This window comes from Pseudophryne corroboree, chromosome 6 (genome assembly GCF_028390025.1).
Source record: "Pseudophryne corroboree isolate aPseCor3 chromosome 6, aPseCor3.hap2, whole genome shotgun sequence".
NCBI lineage: Eukaryota > Metazoa > Chordata > Amphibia > Anura > Myobatrachidae > Pseudophryne > Pseudophryne corroboree.
In genome coordinates, this window is record NC_086449.1 from 555,367,823 (window position 1) to 555,390,123 (window position 22,301).

General features: G+C 43.2%; 1 long non-coding RNA gene across 2 annotated transcripts in view; it reads right to left on the reverse strand.

Moving 5' to 3' along the window:
* Positions 1 to 409: 409 nt before the first annotated feature.
* The window catches only part of LOC134935447 (uncharacterized), a 257,143-nt gene continuing 235,251 nt past the window's right edge, over positions 410 to 22,301 (reverse strand). For both annotated transcript variants that reach the window (XR_010180146.1, XR_010180148.1), the window contains one exon: positions 410 to 828. This is a non-coding gene — a long non-coding RNA (uncharacterized LOC134935447). The remainder of the gene's footprint in view (positions 829 to 22,301) is intronic.

Below are 22,301 nucleotides of genomic sequence, written 5' to 3' on the forward strand. Positions count from 1 at the left end.
TGAAACATAAATGATTTGTGTGAATGTACACACACTTTGTTTAATGCACAAAGTTACTAAGAATATTGGCTAAAATGACCTTCAGGCTGTGTGTATAAGGTGTATATGATACATAGATTCATTCTGTGCTTATACTTGGGTACCATCGCCAAGATATCTCATTATGGTATGCAATTATTCCAAAATACGGAAAAATCCGATATCCAAATACTTCTGGTCCCAAGCATTTTGGATAAGGGATACTCAACCTATATATCTATTACAAGTTTTTGATTGGACATGAAAGAAATGGTTAGAATATAAAGCAATAAAATGTAAAGCATTAAAACATTTAACATGATTAAGTCATTATTGTTTATTAATAAAATATTTTACAAGGAAATAAATACATAAAATACAATGGTAACAAATGAAAAAAGTCTACAAAAGAAAATATCCACTGTTTTGTAGAACATTATGTTAGTCTCTATTAGTTTCTCCTACACACATTCCTAAATTATAAAAGAAAGATGAATGTAATAAAATATATTCATGTTCATTTTTTACGATTTATCCTTAGTTGCAGATAAGTGATTTAGAGTTAGTGTTGCAACTTTACTTTAAAAGTCATCAATCTTTTGCATATATTGGAGAGTTTCCAAATATAATGTTATCGCTTTCTGGTAGAGATTTAATGCATTAACACCATTAAGTCATTAGTCTATGCAAATAAAATTACATTCAGGCTATTTTCTTTATTACTGTTTAAATAGTTTGCAGAGAGACAAAATTCTACATTCTGTGTTCAGAGAGCATATCCATGGCTTTCAAAACTTTTCTTAGGCTTTCCTGAATTGTGTCCAATGGAAATAAAACAGACATCATTAGCAGTGATTTAATATTATTCCTAAAAGAATGTTTCTAACTTAAAATGCTAAAAAACAGTATATAAGGCTAAACTTCAGCTGTGCCAACAGTAAGCAATCTAGTTTATTAGGATTTTCTAATAATGAAAGCCTGCAAGCACATTGCACTTTGCTTTTAAATATAATTTGTTATAATAAGTGGATGATATTTTGTGCGGTACACTTATCCATGTCTCTAGATAACTAGAGTATGATGACCAGACAGGGTTATTTAAAAAATGGGCAACAAGGGGCATTCCACCGTTCAGAACAAGGAGCCAGTAGCAGACTTCCTAATAATGGAGACCATATAGGCGAGGAACTTAAATGATTTCTATCTCAGACCCCTGGATTTCAAGGAAAACAGTATACACTGTATCTTTGTTTTAAATAGGGGACTAATGCACATGCTCACTTAGACAGCCCAAACACATAGAGGAAAGGGGAGTAAGATGAGCCTGTGGGTAAGTTGACCCATCCGCTGTATCTAGGCAATTGTGAACATTTGTTGTCATGTGACCATGAACCACCCATAAATAAAAGCATCGTCATTACAATCTGGCTGTGACTGAGAACAGCACAGAATAAAGTGGTTAGGATGTTTTTTTTTCACAAGAAACAGTTTTTAACTTGTCATTGTAAATTTCTACATGTCAAGTATAATGACTGTAATGTCAAAGAAAATCTATCCAAGTCTAAAAATATACACAGTCAAGTCACATTATTATAACCAGCTCCTACATTTGATGGTGGCAGCGTGAAGCCCATGAAGTACATCACATGTCGTGTGCTGGCTGGGTGGGTATATAAGGTGTGTGATAGGCTGTCTGCACAGATATTACTCATTGCTGTCATGGGTAAAATGGGCGATTTATGAATATTGGCTTTTGGGCTAAAGGTAACAGTATTTCTGAAACAGCGCAGTTTGTGAACTGTTCATGTGGTGATGTGTATCGTGACTGGACAAATGGCACCATTGCAAATAACCAACATGGAAACTGCGGAGCACCACGTGCCATTGATGTGAAAGGTGAACAGTGGCTATGGAGGTGCATGAGGGCCGACTGACATGCTACAGTGGAGCAGCTCACCATCAAAATTAACCTGTGGGCTATCAGACATGTGTCTAAAATAGGGGTGGGCAAAATACGGCCCGCGGGCCGGATGCGGCCCGCAAACCGATCCTGCCCGGCCCACTGCCTCCCACCAGCGAGCAATGACAAGCGGCCCGACTGCTTGTCATTGCTCTGCAGTACCTTCAAGCTGCCGATGCAGTCTCCCCTGCTGCTGCTGCACGGCGCCTCCAGAGTCCCCAGTGACAACGGCTGTGTTCAGCCGAAAAAGGGGCGGTGCCACGGGCCGATGAAGGGGCGTAGCTACACAGGACCTCAGGGGGCGGGGCTACAGGGACGAGCAGACTACTACAGATCAATCCTTCCTGCACTGCCAGCCAGATCAGTGAGTTACTGGAAAAAGTGAGTGAAAGAAATAAAGTGTGTGTGTGTTAGTGTGTGTATATTTGTGTGTGCGGGCAGTGGCGTCAGACTGCTTTTAGGTTGGGGGTAGAGATCTTTAGCTCTCACTGTACAAACCCCTCCCGTGTTCTGTCACCATGTCACCCCCCCGTGTTCTGTCACCGTGACACCCCCCGTTTTCTGTCACCATGTCACCCCCCGTGTTCTGTCACCGTGACACCCCCCGTGTTCTGTCACTGTGTCACCCCCCCCGTGTTCTGTCACCGTGTCACCCCCCGTGTTCTGTCACTGTGTCACCCCTACCGTGTTCTGTCACCGTGTCACCCCAGTGTTCTGTCACCCCCCTGTGTTCTGTCACTGTGTCACACCCCCGTGTTCTGTCACTGTGTCACCCCCACCGTGTTCTGTCACTGTCACCCCAGTGTTCTGTCACCGTGTCACCCCCGTGTTCTGTCACTGTGTCACCCCCACCGTGTTCTGTCACCGTGTCACCCCAGTGTTCTGTCACTGTCACCCCAGTGTTCTGTCACTGTCACCCCCCGTGTACTGTCACTGTGTCACCCCCCGTGTTCTGTCACTGTGTCACCCCCACCGTGTTCTGTCACCGTGTCACCCCAGTGTTCTGTCACCCCCCTGTGTTCTGTCACTGTGTCACACCACCGTGTTCTGTCACTGTGCCACCCCCACCGTGTTCTGTCACCGTGTCACCCCAGTGTTCTGTCACCGTGTCACCCTAGTGCTCTGTCACCGTGTCACCCCCCGTGTCCTGTCACTGTGTCACCCACCGTGTTCTGTCACTGTCACCCCCCCCCGTGTTCTGTCACTCTGTCACCCCCCCCCGTGTTCTGTCACTGTGTCACCCCCCGAGTTCTATCACTGTGTCACACCTTTCCCCAGGGGCCACAAGACACTGGATAATTTGCTTGCTGCGCAATGATTATCCCAAATAAAATGTTAATGTGTAAAAGGGGGCTCTACCTGCTGTAATGTGTAAAAGGGGGCTGTACCTGCTGTAATGTGTAAAAGGGGCTGTAGCTGCTGTAATGTGTAAAAGGGGGCTCTACCATCCATACTGTGTATAAGGGAGCTCTACCTGCCATAATGTGTGTAAAAGGGGCTCTACCTGCCATAATGTGTATAAAAGGGGCTCTACCTGGTGTAATGTGTGTAAGTGGCGCTACTGTGTGGCGCAATTTCAATAATGGAGCAGCCTAATATGAATCTGTATTATTTGTTGGCCATGCCCCTTCCACACGAAGCCACGTCCCTATATTTTTGGCATGTGGGGGGGGGAGCTGCTATTTTATGTGTGGCCCACGGATAGTGACAAGAAAGTGTCAAGTGGCCCCTCAGCTGAAATAATTGCCCACCCCTGATCTAAACTTTTAATATTTAGAACTGTGTGCGTGCTCCTGAAATATGGATTGCATTTTCAAACTTGTCGTTAGATTAAGTAAGGAGAGGAAAGAGACGAAGAAAGAAAAAGAGGAAAAAGGGAAAAAAAGTGATGGGAAGACATACGTACAGTAACATGCAAGAAAGGCAGAAATGCATTAGTGAACAAAAATGTATGCCAATCATAATCAAACAGAATTGCAAAAAACGAGCTATGTATATCGTGTGGCATGAGTGTCCTGTTAGTCCCATAGCCTTGCACTATATGTGCCCAATGGCTTAATAAAGTACGTTCCATGCAATTTTTTCATTGAGAACTTGGGGATGGATGGTGTTGAGTCTAAATATCCAACAAGCTTCTAATTTTAATAATCTACTGTCACTGTTGCCTTCTCTGAGTGTGGCTGAAGTATGAGCGATAATGATATGCTTCAGGGACATTAGGCAACGGCCCTTGTCTCAAAAGTGCTTCTCCACTGGTGCTCTGACGGTTTACCCTCTAGGGCAGCTTTAATGGCAGATCAATGGAGTGCCATCCATTCCCTGAATGTCCTTGTGGTCTTCCCCACATATTTTAAGCCACACGGGCATGCATACCTCCCAACTTGACACTCTCCAGGAGGGACAGAATGCTCTGCTTCTGGACTTCCCTCTTAATTTATGATTGCCATCACCTGTGATAAAACACCTTTCTTATCCATTAACCTGTTCAACACGGGTGTCGGCAATCTTCAATTAAGAGAAAAGTCCATATGCAGAGCATTTTGTCCCTCCTGGAGAGGGTCATGTTGGGAGGTATGGGCATGTAATGAGATAGATGAGGAAAGTGAATGTGCACATGAGGACATGTTTGATATGAAAAGCTTAGTTTTTCTGGGAATTAGAAAATGTGGAGCCGGTTAGCGTATTTTTATAGGTCGTGCAGCCTAGGCATTTGTAAGAGCCAGGTGGCCTGGTCATGAAGAAGGTTGTTATGTACACATTAGGCGCTGTAGTGTTTCTCAAAATAAAATAAAATGTTTAATACAATATAAAACATAAAGAGAGACAAACAAGACAAATAAAAACTTCTGGTTGTCAGCAAAACAACAGATCTTCCTAATACATTGCATGTATCAAAAGATGATGTATACTCCTAGTATGGATATGGAGAACCTTGTTGTGAAAGGAGTTCTTAACTGATCTCTTGAGATGGAGCCACAGGTGGTAAAAAGCGGTGTGCTATTTGGAATATACACACTGCTGGACTCCAGAGATTTATACACAGGGCAGTCTCAAATGATCACTTTCCAATGCGTTTTGAGCCTCCTTGGGCTCTTTATCAAAGCTTGGTATTGTATTAAACATTTCATTTTATTTTGAAAAACACTCCAGCGCCCAGTGTGTACATAACAACCTTCTTTCTCAATCACACTTACTGGTCCCAGGGAGACCAGGTTATTACACACAGGCAGCATAGGAAGGTTGCGCCACTGAACCATACCCCCTCCATTGTTACATGGTAATGAAACCTGGTTGTTTCGAAGTAGAGAAATTTGTGATATCTCAATAAATGGTTATGTCTTTAATGCTCCTGGCTCGAATGAAGCAGGCCATGGGCCTTTTATTCTTAAAGCAAGGTAGGTTGTTGTCTGTGGCTACTATGGGCCACAGAGCTCTGGTGGCTCTCTGATCCACTGGGCTGGATGTACTAAATTTGTTCTTCCAGGGATTGATGTGTTTGTTTTCTCTCTCCTTTGGTTTCAACAGGAATTCCCTGTCTAATTCCTCTACTTGATGTTGCTGTTCTTTTAGTGCCACCAATTTATATCCTCGGGGTGCCAACTTTGACACCACTTGATCCAATTCTTCTTTCAAAACTTTTTTGTCGCTATTAATGCTAGCTGCTCTTATCATTTGTGAAAGGGATTTGGGATGGTGGCTGTCTGCTCGTAACAATGTGTTTTTGTCTGTTGGTTTGCTTTATGGCCTTGTCGACAATTTATTGTTGGAAATCGAGATTGTAACATCCAAGTAGTTGATAGAAGTGGTAAAATACTGTGCCGTTGTTTATTAACATTGTTCATAACTTGCATAAATGACTCCTCCCCTCCTATCCACAATAAAAACAGGTCGTCTATGTATCTTGCATAGATGTGCACCGGACATTTTTCGGGTTTTGTGTTTTGGTTTTGGATTCGGTTCCGCGGCCGTGTTTTGGATTCAGACGCGTTTTGGCAACACCTCCCTGAAATTTTTTTGTTGGATTCCGGTGTGTTTTGGATTCGGGTGTTTTTTTTCCAAAAACTCCTCAAAAACAGCTTAAATCAGAGAATTTGGGGGTCATATTGATCCCATAGTATTATTTACCTCAATAACCATAATTTCCACTCATTTCCAGTCTATTCTGAACACCTCACAATATTATTTTTAGTCCTAAAATTTGCACCGAGGTCGCTGGATGACTAAGCTAAGCGCCCCAAGTGGCCGGCACAAACACCTGGCCCATCTAGGAGTGGCACTGCAGTGTCAGACAGGATGGCACTTAAAAAAATTAGCCCCAAACATCACATGATGCAGAGATAAATAAAAAAAGAGGTGCAAGATGGAATTGTCCTTGGGCCCTCCCACCCACCCTTATGTTGTATCTACAGGACATGCACACTTTAACAAACCCATCATTTCAGTGACAGGGTCTGCCACACGACTGTGGCTGAAATGACTGGTTGGTTTGGGCCCCCACCAAAAAAGAAGCAATCAATCTCTCCTTGCACAAACTGGCTCTACAGAAGCAAGATGTCCACCTCATCCTCATCATCCGATTCCTCACCCCTTTCACTGTGTACATCCCCATCCTCACAGATTATTAATTCGTGCCCACTGGAATCCACCATCTCAGGTCCCTGTGTACTTTCTGGAGGCAATTGCTGGTGAATGTCTCCACGAGGGAATTGATTATAATTCATTTTGATGAACATCATCTTCTCCACATTTTCTGGAGTAACCATGTACGCCGATTGCTGACAAGGTGACCGGCTGCACTAAACACTCTTTCAGAGTACACACTGGAGGGGGGGCAACTTAGGTAAAATAAAGCCAGTTTGTGCAAGGGCCTCCAAATTGCCTCTTTTTCCTGCCAGTATATGTACGGACTGTCTGATGTGCCTACTTGGATGCGGTCACTCATGTAATCCTCCACCATTCTTTCAATGGTGACAGAATCATATGCAGTGACAGTAGACGACATGTCAGTAATCGTTGGCAGGTCCTTCAGTCCGGACCAGATGTCAGCACTCGCTCCAGACTGCCCTGCATCACCGCCAGTGGGTGGGCTCGGAATACTTAGCCTTTTCCTCGCAGCCCCAGTTGCAGTAGAATGTGAAGGAGGAGCTGTTGACGGGTCACGTTCCGCATATCTTGCACGCCCCTGTCGTTTTAAAAAAAATTCTGCACCACCAAATTCAATGTATGTGCAAAACATGAAATGTGCTGGAATTTGCCCACATGCCCACGACTGTGGCTGAAATGACTGGTTGGTTTGGGCCCCCACCAAAAAAGAAGCAATCAATCTCTCCTTGCACAAACTGGCTCTACAGAAGCAAGATGTCCACCTCATCCTCATCATCCGATTCCTCAACCCTTTCACTGTGTACATCCCCCTCCTCACAGATTATTAATTCGTGCCCACTGGAATTTGCCCACATGTAATGCACGCACAATATTGGTGGCGTTGTCCGATGTCACAAATCCCCAGGAGAGTCCAATTGGGGTAAGTCATTCTGCGATGACGTTCCTCAGTTTCCGTAAGAGGTTGTCAGCTGTGTGCCTCTTATGGAAAGTGGTGATACAAAGCGTAGCCTGCCTAGGAACGAGTTGGTGTTTGCGAGATGCTGCTACTGGTGCCACCGCTGCTGTTCTTGCTGCGGGAGGCAATACATCTACCCAGTGGGCTGTCACAGTCATATAGTCCTGAGTCTGGCCTGCTCCACTTGTCCACATGTCTGTTGGACAGTCAATTGCTTACTGGAAGTAGTACAAGTTTTCTTCCGACTTCCCCTCTGGGATGACGATCGACTCCCAGCAGCAACAACAGTAGCGCCAGCAGCAGTAGGCGTTACACTCAAGGATCCATCGGAGGCATCCCAGTTAGTTGAGGACTCGTCTGACTTGCCAGTGACATGGCCTGCAGGACTATTGGCGTTCCTGTCTAAGGAAGAAATTGACACTGAGGGAGTTGGTGGTGTGGTTTGCAGGAGCTTGGGTACAAGAGGAAGGGATTCAGTTGTCAGTGGACTGCTTCCGCTGTCACCCAAAGTTTTTGATCTTGTCAATGACTTCTGATGAATGCGCTCCAGGTGACGTATAAGGGAGGATGTTTCTAGGTGGTTAACGTCCTTACCCCTACTTATTACAGCTTGACAAAGGCAACACACGGCTTGACACGTGTTGTCTGCATTTCTGTTGAAATAATTCCACACCGAAGAGGTGATTTTTTTTGTAATTTGACCAGGCATGTCAATGGCCATATTCGTCCCACGGACAACAGGTGTCTCCCCGGGTGCCTGACTTAAACAAACCACCTCACCATCAGAATCCTCCTTGTAAATTTCCTCCTCAGCGCCAGCAACACCCATATCCTCATCCTGGTGTACTTCAACAGTGACATCTTCAATTTGACTATCAGGAACTGGACTGCGGGTGCTCCTTCCAGCACTTGCAGGGGGCATGCAAATGGTGGAAGGCACCACCTCTTCCCGTCCAGTGTTGGGAAGGTCAGGCATTGCAACTGACACAATTGGACTCTCCTTGGGGATTTGTGATTTAGAAGAACGTACAGTTCTTTGCTGTGCTTTTGCCAGCTTAAGTCTTTTTATTTTTCTAGCAGGAGGATGAGTGCTTCCATCCTCATGTGAATCTGAACCACTAGCTATGAACATAGGACAGGGCCTCAGCCGTTCCTTGCCACTCCGTGTCGTAAATGGCATATTGGTAAGTTTACGCTACTCATCAGATGCTTTTAATTTTGATTTTTGGGTCATTTTACTGAACCTTTGTTTTTTTGATTTTACATGCTCTCTACTATGACAAGTGGATCTTGATCTTTCCCTATTTTACCCTCCACATTTTTGTTCTCTATTTTTTAATGTGTGGAATTATATGCCAGTAATATATCAATAGCAATGGCCTACTGTACTGTACTATATATGTATACTGTTGGTCACCAAAATGCTGCACTGTAATACTAGAAGCTATAGAAAAGTATATATATTATTGTATATATCAGTACAGAGCAGTGTAACTGTGACACGTGTCCTGACAAGCAGTATAGACGCTGTAGAAAAGTATATATATTATTGTATATATCAGTACAGAGCAGTGTAACTGTGACACATGTGTCCTGACAAGCAGTATAGAAGCTATAGAAAAGTATATATATTACTGTATATCAGTACAGAGCGGTGTAACTGTGACCCATGTGTCCTGACAAGCAGTATAGAAGCTATAGAAAAGTATATATATTATTGTATATATCAGTACAGAGCAGTGTAACTGTGACACATGTGTCTTGACAAGCAGTATAGAAGCTATAGAAAATAAGAAAAGTATATATATTATTGTATATATCAGTACAGAGCGGTGTAACTGTGACCCATGTGTCCTGACAAGCAGTATAGAAGGTATAGAAAAGTATATATATTACTGTACATCAGTACAGAGCGGTGTAACTTTGACACATGTGTCCTGACAAGCAGTATAGAAGCTATAGAAAAGTATATATATTACTGTATATCAGTACAGAGCAGTGTAACTGTGACACATGTGTCCTGACAAGCAGTATAGAAGCTATAGAAAAGTATATATATTACTGTATATCAGTACAGAGCGGTGTAACTTTGACACATGTGTCCTGACAAGCAGTATAGAAGCTATAGAAAAGTATATATATTACTGTATATCAGTACAGAGCAGTGTAACTGTGACACATGTGTCCTGACAAGCAGTATAGAAGCTATAGAAAAGTATATATTATATACTGGTGGTCCCCAGTCCCCACAATGCAGCACACTGATCAGATATTTGCAGCACACTGAGCACAGATATGGAGCGTTTTCAGGCAGAGAACGTAGATATTTTCAGCACACTGAGCACAGATTATTTGCAGCACACTGAGCACAGATATTTTCAGCACACTGAGCACAGATTACGGAGCTTTTCAGGGAGAGAACGCAGCCACGTCCTCTCCGTTCAATCTCCAAAGCACGAGTGAAAATGTCGGCGACGCGCGGCTCCTTATATAGAATATGAATCTCTCGAGAGTCCGACAGCGGGATGATGACGTTCAGGCGCGTTCTTGTTAACCGAGCAAGGCGGGAAGACCCGAGGCTGCCTTGGAACCATGTAAAATAGGTGAAGTTCGGGGGGGGGGGGGGTTGGATCCCGAGGAACCGAACCCGCTCATCTCTAGCATATATCAGTATGTTCTGTGATATTGAATTGTCTGAGAAAAACAGTGACCTTTCTTATTTAAACATGAAAATGTTTGCATATGATGATGCCATGTTGCTGCCTATTGCCCAGCCTACGCACTGCTGGTAAAAACCTCCATCAAATAAGAAGTAGTTACGTCATAGAGTTAGTTCCAACAATTTTAGAAAGAGACCATGGTCCATGCAGTCAACCTGTTCCTGAATTAAAACCTCCCTCATGGCTTCCAATCCCTGTTGATGAGGGATGCTCGTATACAAATTGCATACGTCCATGACACATAATAATGTGCCCGCTGGGACCTCTTCCATTGCTGTTAACAAATTTAGTAAGTTGGTGGTGTCCTTTATGAAGGTGGGTTGCTTCACCACCAATGGTTGTAAAATTGTGTCTAATAACTGTGAAACAGGTTGATAAATGGAATTCCTTGCCGATATGATCAGCCTGCCTGGCAGTTGTACAGGGTTTTTTTGCATCTTGAGGACCGTGAACAGATTCGGGACCACTGGGTGGCTTTGTGTCATAGCTTCCTGGATCTTAGTGGAAATAAGACTCTCTGATCTTGCTTCCTTGAGGATGTTGTCTAATTCCCTCTTGTAGATCTGAGTAGGATCATAAGTGAGCTTTTCATATGTATTGTGGTCCGACAATTGTCTATATTTCCTTGGCGTAGTCCTTTAGGCTCTGTATCACGATGCCCCCTCCTTTATCCACCGAGCAGAAGATTACGTCACAGTAATCACCCAGGTGTTATGAACCACAAGCAGTGGTTCATTCCTGTTTGCTTTCTGTTCATGAATTTTATGTTATAGTTCTGTTTGCATGCAAGGATTTCTCTTGTACTTGTTTAGAAGATTCTTATTGGCTGCCGGTGGTGATTCTGTGTAACTGCAGCCTGTTTTCTATGTGTTACGCCTCACCTGTCAGATATTTGGTCATTATGTGGTGAGTCTGTGTACTGCAGTCTGGCTCTTGTCTGTGTAACCTCACCTGCCAGTATTTTGGCCATTACCTTGTGCCTGGCTTCCAGCCATCCTGATTGGGGTGTGCTTATTACCCAGCAAGCCCTGCAGTCCAGCGCCGGTGATAGAAGTTTGTTATTATACCTGTATGTTCCAGTTCTTGGTTAGCTTCCTGTAAGCTTATTCCTGGTCCCTGTCAGCAGCTTCCAGTGGAGCCTGTCTTCCTGCCTCTGGTGTGTTCCTGCATCCAGCTTGTGTACTCCATTGTCCTGTGTCCAGTTTCTGGAGTACAGTCTGAGGGATCATTTCCTGCTGTCCTCTGAGTTTATCTTCCAGTGGAGTGGTCTGGTGTCCGAAGCCTTGGGGTTCCAGACGTTTCCTGCGCGCACCTTCTGTGGTGTCGTGAGTAGCGGCTCTACCGCACCTTACGGATGAAGCCGTATTATTCTAATCATCTTGCTGTTGTGTTTTCTGCAGAGGTTCCGCCACTGTTGTCCTTGCCAAACTATGATGGATTCGTATTTGGCATTTGGGCAACGTTACTTTGGTTACGGTTTTAATTGGCAGCTGTGCCGCACATAAATTAGTGTACACCTCAGATAATTGTTGCGTTTGGATCGTTATCCTTGATGTAATATTATTTTATAATGACGATACCTTTTCTGGGATCCTCTTGACCTTTGCAGAGAGACGATTGCTGGAAGTACATTTTATAACTTGTGGTTATAACTGGAACAATTTACTTTCAATTGTGTTTTGTGTTTTTTTTTATATGTTCATACTGACAGATACATTAAATGAGCTTTTGCCAATAGTAACTTCAAAGTCTATGTCAATACAAATAGCACTGTATTATAACAGTAATTACCAGTACACCTAAGCAAATAAACGTAAGAATTTTATTATACTGCAACCGACGATCTCAGCTGACTCCGGCTGGCAGAAATGAAAATTTTAGATTATCTGTAACAGCATTACTCACATGAAACAACCAATATATGCATATGTCTACTATTAATCAATACCATTGACACCATATTGTATCTAGCAACACTGTATCTTACTAATGCATTTCTCTTAATAAAGAAACTATCTTAGACTCTAATAATTTTTTATGAATAGTCTAGACTGCGCAGGGACTTATGGCCATCACGTTGGTGCACATGGAGTCTATAATAGTCAATATCCTCCAAACGAAATGTATAAACTATTATGGTTATCTCTTTGCCGAACTGATGGGAACTAAATATTTTTGTACTCCCTGGTAGATACTATGTAGTGAAGTCTTGAATCCTCCAAGGCTAATGGAACTATAATTAATATATCTGTGTTGGTTTCGAGTTAGCTGAAGTGAGTTACACTAGATGGTTCTGTGGTAATCTTCGTTATTTATAAAAACTGATATTGATTTTCTTATTTGTTTTAGCTATCTACTTGAAGAGGAGCTTTCTGACACTATCTCCAACAGACACACTGACCGGATTAATGACGTCACTGTTCATCACTCTCTGTAGTTGGACTGTAGCTGCGGTAAGTATATCTCTGTCAGGAATTGAGCAACTGTACTCTGCTGGCTGATCTTTTTAGTTTAAATACAGTGTAATTTAGTCAGGCCTGACAACTAGTTAATTGAAAGTACTCCTTAAGTGTCCTCTTATGCTGAGTGTCTCTAGTATCCTGTGACAATGTATTTCAGTAAATTCCCTTCTGTAGAAGGCCCTTTCTCTGACTGTTCATCCTTCAGTATATGTCAATGGTAAACTCCCTTCAGTTGGAGGCCCTTTCTCTGTCACTCTTATTTACGGGTCCACCCCTGACCTTATATGGAGTAGCCGGGACCGCCTAACACTCTCCCCTTTTGTGAACATTCACTGCTCCAGCGTCCGGTTGGCTGATCTGACCTCGGCCGCCTCCCGCAGGGCGTGCTTGGGGGAAGGACTCTGCTACCTCGGCCGCCCCGACAGCGCTCCTCCTCCGTCACCTCCGCGACCCGCACTCCACTGCCCGCGACACGGGAGCCTTAATCACGCTGATCCACTCAGTAGTCACCGGAGTTAAGGTCAGTCTTGCCGGCTTCTCCACTTCCCGGCAGCGATTCTCCGTCTCCGTCCGTCCCGCCGCTCAAACAGCACAGCGTCCCACTCTGTTGTCCTCACCTCAGAGAGTTCCCAACGGTCCGCTCTGTTTCTCCTTTTATCGGCTTCCGCTAGGTTCCCGGATCAGTCCCGCTCTCCTCACGCGCCGCTTCTCTCTTCTTAGTGGTGGCCACAGCACCCCCCTCAATCTGGCCAGTCGCCAAGTCCTGGGGCCACGAGCCCATCAGTTTGTCCTGGGCTCTGAACTGTCTTTGCCCAAACTATTCACTTTCCGTGGGGGTGATATTCCTATCACAAAAGTCTTTACCCTCTGTGAGAGTATTATATACATTTTAACAACTTTTACCACTAAGTGGTATTTTTATGAAAGAAACACCATGAACTTTAATTGTTACCATAACTATTTAACACATATGGGTGACTATATATGAAATAACTTTACTGGTGCAGGGTATTACATTAGTTTATTATTTTCTGTGGCTTCCCCTTTCGCTTTTGTGTCTGTCTTAGTTAGTTTTCCCCTTGTTCTCTCTTTGTCTTGGTTAATGCCCTGTTACCAACTAAGACCGTGGGGCATCGGAGTTCGGGCAGACCTAATCCGCCCATTCAAACGCGACTGCCGTGGGCCCAAGAAACACTTGGGAATGACAACGGAGTCAGGGTTGCTGCAAATCTCAGTCCAGTTGTAGCTTCAGGTGTCTGTATTTGGAACTCTTCTGGTGCCACCCAATCTCCTGGGTTCCAAGTACGCAGAACATAACACCAGGTTCCTTAATGCAGCCCGTTCTGCTTTTGACAAATTGTACTTTACTGTGGACGTTGCTTTCATGTATTTATTTACTGAGTCGTCAAGGAGACGGTTTTAAGTGAAGGATTGCTGGACTGTGGGTCAAATGAAGATTTGGAACGTGAAAATAGAAAATTATCAAAAATTGATGGTCTCATGGTTTCTTTATTATGCTGGTAAAACTCTTGTAGCCGCAACTTGCGACTAAAGTGGTGAAGGTCTACTTGCCAGGTGAACTCATCATGAACATTAATTGGAATATAACTTGCTGATCATCATAGCGAAGCAGATGCTTGCCTGCACACTTCAGACTCCGAGTGTCATGGAACTGGGTTTTCCTTTTCCTGATGTCACCTCACGATCATACATACCTCAGTTTCTTTCTAGGTCATTAAGCTATACAATAGTGAAAATGTGATCCAAATTCATTCATTGCGTGATGCCAGAATGAACAGACGGACAAAAATTCCCCAAAACATTTTTTTTGTCTCCATATTTCTCAAAACAAAATTGACACAACTTTACAAGTGATGTCATAATTACTGGACATAAACAACTACTTCCCTCTGGTATAAATGGAGCCTCCAGACTCATTGTGTATATCCCCTTGATGAAGTCCAGACACTGATGGACGAAACACGTTGGGACGCTTTGCAGATATCTCCTTTATGGACAGATAAGCTTTATATATTTTTTTATCTTGTATGTGTGTTTTTCAGCCATTCCTATGTCATTTTTTTTATATATTAAATCTATGTATTTTAAAACTTTGCACTGTTAAGGCTGACCCCAGGGCACCGCAAGAGTGATACAAAGAGTTAAGTGAATAGGAGCAGCTGCTGCTGCATGTGTAAGTAATGTGAAGAGTGAAAGAAATTGGGGTGAAAGTATTACATCTATATAAAACAAACTATAAGTGCCATTTGTATCACTCTTGTGGTGCCCTGGGGTTGGCTGGCTGGGTGGCTTTGGGGTGTCCTGCCCCCCTGACCTGAACCCCTGTAGTTAGTGTTAGGGACTTACCCAATGAGAGGCTACCTTGATGCGATGGGTAAGCTCATAGCCCTGGCCAGGAATATGCTAAACGCCTCTGGTTATTACAGGTTTAGCTAGTGTGAGATAGTGCACCTGCAACTTTTTCCCTCTGTACACTATATATGGGATCAGTAAGATGCAGGCCATCAGTATTCCGACAACGGCATACGGGCCGTCAGTATGCCGAAAGCGGGATGATTGCAAAGAGTCCCCTTGCAGGATCGCTGAGCTCGCCACGCTGTGGGTTCTATTCCCAGGTTACGGGTGTCGTGGACACACAAGAGTGGGAATAACCCCTGTTAGCCGGGATTCCAGCTGTCGGCATTTTCAGCAGTCGGGATTCCTGCATCGGTATCCTGACTGCCAGCATCCCGACCGCCATCAAAATAACTGCATACTATATATATATACATATATATACTGTATATATATATATATATATATATATACAGGTTGAGTATCCCTTATCCAAATGCTTGGGACCTGAGGTATGTTGGATATCGGATTTTTCCGTATTTTGGAATAATTAGATACCATAATGAGCTATCATGGTGATGGGACCTAAATCTAAGCACAGAATGCTACATATACACCTTATACACACAACCTGAAGGTAATTTTAGCCAATATTTTTATAACTTTGTGCATTAAACAAAGTGTGTCTACATTCACACAATTCATTTATGTTTCATATACACCTTATATACACAGCCTGAAGGTCATTTAATACAATATTATTAATAACTTTGTGTATTAAACAAAGTTTGTGTACATTGAGCCATCAAAAACAAAGATTTCACTATCTCACTCTCTCTCAAAAAAGTCCGTATTTCAGAATATTCCGTATTTCGGAATATTTGGATATGGGATACTCAACCTGTATATATACAGTCAGGTCCATAAATATTGGGACATCGACACCATTCTCATATTTTGGGCTCTATACACCACCACAATGGATTTGAAATGAAACAAACAAGATGTGCTTTAACTGCAGACTTTCCACTTTAATTTGAAGGTAAGTACATCCAAATCAGGTTAACGGTGTAGGAATTAGAATGGTTTCTATATGTGCCTCCCACTTTTTAAGGGACCAAAAGTTATGGGACAATCGATTTAAAAGCTATTTCATGGACTGGAGTGGGCAATTCCCTCATTATTTCATCATCAATTAAGCAGGTAAAAAGTCTGGAGTAGATTCCAGGTGTGACATTAGCATTTGGAATCTGTTGCTGTCAACTCTCAATATGAGATCCAAAGAGTTGCCACTATCAGTGAAACAAGCCATCATTAGGCTGAAAAATCAAAACACACCCATCAGAGAGATAGCAAAAACATGAGGTGTGGCCAAATCAACTGTTTGGAACATTTTTAAAAAGAAAGAATGTACCGGAGAGCTCAGCAACACCAAAAGACCTGGAAGACCACGGAAAACAACTGTGGTGGATGACAGAAGAATTATTTCCATGGTGAAGAAAAACCCCTTCACAACAGTTGCCCAGATCAAGAACACTCTCCAGGAGGGAGGTGTATATGTGTCAAAGTCAACAATCAAGAGAAGAATTCACAAGAGTGAATAAAGAGGGTTCACCACAAGATGTAAACCAATGGTGAGCCACAAAAACAGGAAGACCAGATTAGAGTTTGCCAAACAACATCTAAAAAAGCATTTACAGCTCTGAAACAACATCCTATGGACAGATGAGACAAAGATCAACTTATACCAGAGTGATGGGAAGAGAAAAGTATTGAGAAGGAAAGGAACTGCTCATGATCCAAAACATATCACCTCATCAGTGAAGCATGGTGGTGGTAGTGTCATGGCGTGGGCATGTATGGCTGCCAATGGAACTGGTTCCCTTGTATTTATTGATAATGTAACTGCTGACAAAAGCAGCAGGATGAATTCTGAAGTGTTTCGGGCAATATTATCTGTTCATATTCAGTCAAATGCCAGATGGACAATGACCCGAAGCATACTGCAAGAGCAACCAAAGAGTTTTTTAAGGCAAACAAGTGGAATGTTATGCAATGGCCAAGTCAATCATCTGACCTGAATCCGATTGAGCATGCATTTCACTTGATGAAGACAAAACTGAAGGGAAAATGCCCCAAGAACAAGCAGGAACTGAAGACATTTGCAGTAGAGGCCTGGCAGAGCATCACCAGGGATGAAACCCTGCGTCTGGGGATGTCTATGCGTTCCAGACTTCAGGCTGTAATTGACTGCAAAGGATTTGCAACAAAGTATTAAAAAGTGAAAGTTTGATTTAGGATTTAGTTTGTCCCATTACTTTTGGTCCCTTAAAAAGTGGGAGGCACATATATAAACCGTTATAATTCCTACACTGTTAACCTGATTTGGATGTAAATACCCTCAAATTAAAGCACATCTTGTTTGTTTCATTTCAAGTCCAGGGAGTGAGACAGCGCTCAAATATAAAAATTTCAAGGCAATAGTGCAAGTTCCAGAAAAAGTATATAAACGCACTCAGTTTATGGAAAAAGCACAAAGACCAGCACTAACATTTAGCAAGATGTTTATTCCAAAAACATCAGTTCACATTTCAAACAGAATCCATGTAGCAGCGGCAGCGGCCGACAGCCGTTTCAACCACCTTCTAGTGGTTTTCTAGTGAATGAACAGAAGAGGAATCTAAATCAAATCAATATTTGGTGTGCCCACTCTTAACCTTCAAAACAAAGAGCAGCTCCTAGGTGTGATCACAGACCCTTTTTGTTCTTTGTGTGAGTTGATACCTCCATCCCCATTATCAATCAGCTGTTCATAAGCACCTTCTTTGATGATACTGTCAAACGTCCCCCTATCCATTTCAAAACCACTGGGTTGAGCAACATGAGGATGCGAGCCAAACTTGTAAACAATTTTAAAGGGGCAATCATGTACAAGGCATGGTTTAACAAACTGTAGGTGTATTTTTTTTGTCACCACCAGGTCCACCTAATACATGGGTGTGGCATTGCCATGGGTTATGGTGATTCTTCAAAATCATGTGTCGTGACTGCATGCATTTTGTGTGGCCTGGGTAACTTGTGCTCACAGTACTATGAGTGATAGCCTGGCCATATCCATGATGTGAATTATTATACTGTAGTTCTCCCAAAATGTATATTTCGTGAATGTCTGTTTTGCCAGTTTCAAAACCATGTCTGCATTGTGTAAGCTTTGACAAGGTGTGAATCAGAATCTTTTAATCTTTGGAGGATTAAGCTTCCTGGGACAATGTTTGCTTTTCACAGAAGGGGAGCCCCTGCTCTGGACATAGACAAATAGGCTAGGAGTGTGTTAGCCTTCCTGCCATAAAACCTATCTATGTTTGAGGATTAAAAATCCTCCAAAAAGATATGAGTTTAGTGTCCCAGGGAGACAAGTCACATTTACATCTGCGCAGACTTTTGTGAGAACAAAGGAACAGCCTTGTTTAACGTCAAGGGTGCGGGCTGCTGAGGAAGGAGTGGGTTGTGGAACTATATGGCTCAGAAGCAGACAATGCAGTGTCACTCTCCAAGGGAGTAACTTCATGCTAGGAGTGTGTCCCATCTTGGGTTCCTGTGGACTCCCCTACTCAGAATAACCCTAAAACCTCACAGTAAGATTATTTAGGTTTGTATGACTTTTATTCCTTTGTATTTACTTGAAATCATTGTGTGTGTATATCATAATTGTACGTCTTGATTATTTACCTTTGTATTTCTTTGTAAATAAACCCAGGAGTTATTTTCTCAATATATCTTAAAACTTTATTTGTGTTATCTCTGTACTATAAGAATCCACAAGCCTGGAGAGGCCCCTGCTACATTTAGGTAATAACTGTGAATTTTGCAAGTATAATTTTAGCATCTGGTAAATGCAAGAGTACTATTTAATACTCTTCATGGCAGCAGCTTGGGTAACACCCATGTCACGACTGCCTGTGGTGTATCTGAGCACAGGCTGAGGCAGGGTGCTACGCCAAACTGGTGGATGTTGATATTTTGTCTAATTCATTAGAGAGTATGTTCAGGGTTAGGAATTTTAAAAATACATGCTTTGCACAGTTGATTTTTGTCCCCCCTTCTCTTGTTTTTCTCTTTCTGTCTTTTTATTTGTCAAAAAGTGTAAGGTCCAGAATTACCACTCAGCACCAGCCATGAGAAGTAATGACCTTGTGGCAGTGTGTGTGGAAAGGAACATTTCCTGGACAAGCCAGAGCAAAAATCAACTGATCTGGGCACTCATGGAGGCCAATCAGACTCTAGCTGCTGACGAAAGCCAGGCAACAGACAATCCTGCTGCAGAGGCTGTACTGGACATTACAGCAGATATTAGGCAGGTGTCAGATGCCCCTACTAATCCCAGTGACAATATTATCTTGGATTAATGCTAGATGACTGACCTCAAGTATGTGAAAAATATGGACAATGTGACGCCCCTGCAGCTGGTGCAACAGGTTCATACAGAATACCAAGCAGCTATAGAGCGTGGGGCTGCCATGGAGGAATAACAAGCTGAGCACCTATTCCAAATGTAGCTAGCCATGCTCAGTGCTAAGAATGCAGTCCATGACCCGGGTAGGAAAAAGCCATGACACAAACAATTACCTGTGTTGGGGAAGGACATTGACCTTGATACATTCCTCAGGTTACTTGCCGACAATTGCACTGGAACCCAGTACGTGTGCTAGCTATTTAACACCAGGACTGAAATGGAAAGTGTTGGAGGCATTTGTCAACCTTCCCCATGAACTGGATGGTGATTACCACACCATTAAGGAAGCTTTGCTAAAGCGATTCAATCTCACCCTGGAAAATTACCTAAAGAAATTCAGATGCTTTCAATGCAGTACCCCTGATACATATTCTGGACTTTCGGCTCAACTGACGACCCTATTCTATCAGTGTGTTGAGTGACAGAATATGCCAAACTCAAGGACTAAATTATCCAGGAGCAGCTTCTCTCACTGTGCCTAGCAGATATGAAAGAATGGGTTGTGGATCATGACTCAGCTGAGGAGGCTGCCAGCCTGGCCAACAAGTACATCACGAACTGGGCTCCAGCTTCAAATAAACCATCTGGGATGTACGGGCAGTCAGCCTGGAAGGAGAGGCATCCTAGATAGGCAAACCTTCCATGTTTGCACCATCAACTTAAACAGCTGCGATTGCACCTTTTGGGTGGATGGCGGGTGAACCTGTTTCATGCAATGTCCACAGTTGTTTTAATTGCAACACCATGTGGAACATCAGACAGTGAGGTACAGTGAAGTGCAGTGAGGTGTGGCAGGTAAGGCAGAGCCTTTCCTATCATACTAATGTATAAGCCATGGTTTTGACTATATAAATTATATGAATAATAAAAAGAATATATTAGAAATATGTTCTTTGTATTATTCTAATCATTTTCATAGTAAAAAAACTGGAGTAAAGCATTTATGGCAGGTGAGGCACTGCCTACCTTTTTCGCACATCTTTAATCAAAATTAACAAATTTTTAAATTGCTGCACCTGTGTATAACGCTCACTTGAACCCTTGGGCTCATATATTGTGTGTAAATCAGTCTCTGGTACAAGCCAGTGCCACCTGAGCCATTTACCTCGCCACACATCCCTGACATCAGAGCCAAGTACCCCTCCAAGCAGAAGTCAGTGTCCCTTCGTGTGGGAGGTCCACCAGGGAAATCCGTACCAGCTGTCCTGTGTGCTGGGGGCCCCCTGGAGTGTGCATGGGACAATATACAAGAAGTACAAGTCTGCGACCTAGTAACAATTGGGATGCGTGACTCTGGGGCTGGTGTGACATTGATACATCCAGACTTAGTCCACCCTGAAAACATTTTACCTGGGAGAATAATGTCTGTGCAGGGAGTGGGTGGAGTATACTCTGCAGTACCCCTAGCCAGGGTTTATTTAGACTGGGGGTCAGGTCGTGGAATCTGTGATGTCGGGGTACTTGCAGACCTGACCGCTATTGTACTTTTAAGCACAGATTTGGGTAGAATGCATTGAATGTATGTAATAAAGCCTGTTGTTATACCACCTGCTAACCATGTATCTCTACATCCAACACCTATGACTGCATGCAATGAAGGGTCACATTAACAAATGAAATTACAAATGTAACAGAGTCAGGGCACACTATAAATGTTATGAGCAGCCCTGTCCCTAAGGTTTTGGTAGTGACTGCACGCAGTGCTGCCTCAAAGGAAGAGTGTAAATTACCACCTAGGACCTACACCCCCTTCACCCCCTCTGTTGTGTCAGCAGCACTGAAAGCGTGTATATTAACCACTTCAGGTGTGGATTACAGCTCGCTGGATGGCAATCCCTCTTTCCCCCCTCTCCTTCTCTCCTGTGAGAGTTGAGGATGGGGAGCAGCTATCCAGTCTGATGCCCCCTACTGAGGAGCAGTGTGTTTAAGTATGTCAGAACACAAACCCAGAATTTGTAAGGTTGTGTGCTATTCAGGAGATGCAGAAGGTGACCCAACTACAATATCTTTGGAAAATGGGCTTTTGTACCATGTGGAAAAAGGTCAAAGGTGGGCATTCAAATGTTATTGTTGAGAGGCAACTGGTAGTGCCACAGTCCTATAGGTAAGGGCTGATGAAGGTAGCCCATGAGATTCCCCTTTCAGTACATTTAGGTGTAACCAGAACCAAGGGTCGGTTATTACACAATCTCTATCTCCCAGCATGATGACAGCCATATCTAACTACTGTCGTTCAAGCCATGTGTGCCAAATGGTTGCAAAATCTGGTGATGTAAAATGGACCCCCAATCCCCTTGCCAGGCTTCTCAGAAACTTTTGAATTGGTTGCTGTAAACATTGTGGGCTCCCTAGCTATTACCAGTAGCTCTAGGAAGGAGTATATTTTGACATTGGTAGATTATGCCACCCGGTATCCAGAAGCAGTGGCTCTGTCATCCACCCAGGCAGATAAGGTTGTTGATGCCCTTATAGCTATGATTTCCATAGTGGGGTTCCCAAAGGAGATTTTAACTGACCAAGATTATGTCAAATCTCATGCAGGAGCTCTGTAAAAAGATGCATGTGGATCACTTCATCACGACCCCCTTTCAGTCCCAAACGAATGGGCTTGTGGAACACCTCAATGGCACCCTGGAAAAGATGTTGCAGACCTTTAAGGAGTCCAAGGGAATAGACTGGCAGAGGTTCCTCTTGCATCTCCTCTTTGCATACA